Consider the following 1,536-nt stretch of genomic DNA (forward strand, 5'->3'; position numbering starts at 1 on the left):
TGGTTACTGCTGGCAATGAGTTTCTTCAGGAAAAAGAAGTGTTCATCAAAGAAAAATAGCAATGGGAACGTTGTTTCTGTGATGTACACTTTTCCCTGAAGAAACTCATTGCCAGCAGTAACCAACAAAGTATGGCTTCCAAAAAGGCTGTGGTCACACTTTATATTAAGTGGCCGTAACTACTATGTACTTGCATAAAAAATAAGTACAATGTACTCATTCTGGTCATATTGTATTGCAAAACACTTTTGCTGCTATTGAGGTGGGATATGGGTAAGGTTATGGACAGATTTGGTGGTTTGGGTAGGTTTAAGTGTGGGTTACGGTGTAAGGGATGGGTCAACAGTGTAATTATAAATTGAATTACAGAAATTAATTACAGGTGTAACTACATATAGGTGTTTTTAAAAATATAAATACAATGTTAAAACATGTATGTACACAATAAGTGCATTGTACCAAATTATTAATTTAAATGTAAGTACACAGTAGTTAAGGCCACCTAATATAAAGTGGGACCAAGGCTGTTCCCAGTGTTATGTTTCTGTGATGTACATTTTTTCCTGAAGAAACTCATTGCCAGCAGTAACCAGGTGCAATTCTGTTAATGATATATGGCTTCCAAAAAGGCTGTTCCCACTGTTATGTTTCTGTGATGTAAACTTTTTCCTGAGGAAAATCATTTCCAGCAGTAAACAGATTCAATTCCAATGATGATGTGTGACTTTCAAAAAGGCTGTTCCCACTGTTATGTTTCTGTGATGTACACTTTTTCCTGAAGAAACTCATTGCCAGCAGTAACTAGTTACAATTCCAATGATGATGTCTGACTTTCAAAATGATTGTTCACAGACATTTAACTGTTGCGACTGATGTTTTGGAAGCCAGACATAATCGTTGGAATTGCATGTAGTTACACTGCTGATAATAAGTTTCTTCAGGGAAAAAAATTTACATAACAGTGGTAATAGCCTTTTTGGAAGCCAGACATCATCGGAATTTCACCTGGTTACTGCTGGCAATGAGTTTCTTCAGGAAAATGTGTATATCACAGAAACATAACATTGGGACTTGCCTTTTAGTAGTAACCAGGTGTAATTCCATCAGTGATGTCTTGCTTCCAAAAAGGCTGTTCCCACTTTTATGTGTCTGTGATTGTAGCAACTCATAGTGTAATAACTGCACATAATGTAATAAGTATTACACTATTATTGTAATAAAATGTTCATAATGTAATAATTTTCTCAAAACGTAATAAAATCTTGAGCTCATAATATAATATTTTTTTAATGTAATAACAAATTTTCACATAATGTAATAGCTTAATGTATGAGAAATGTATTGCATTGTGAACGCACTGTGGCAATTTATAATGTAATCCCAGTTCATAATGTAATACCTGCACATAATGTAAATTAACGTTTACAATATTATAATTATCTTTCAATATAATAAATTTGACCACAAAGCATAGTAATAGTTTTATGTAAAATAAGCTATTACATTAAAAGAAAATTAGGCTTATTAGGCTACATT

The sequence above is a fragment of the Sinocyclocheilus grahami genome, unplaced genomic scaffold, assembly GCF_001515645.1.
Source record: "Sinocyclocheilus grahami isolate Dianchi unplaced genomic scaffold, SAMN03320097.WGS_v1.1 scaffold2568.1, whole genome shotgun sequence".
In the NCBI taxonomy this organism is placed as follows: domain Eukaryota; kingdom Metazoa; phylum Chordata; class Actinopteri; order Cypriniformes; family Cyprinidae; genus Sinocyclocheilus; species Sinocyclocheilus grahami.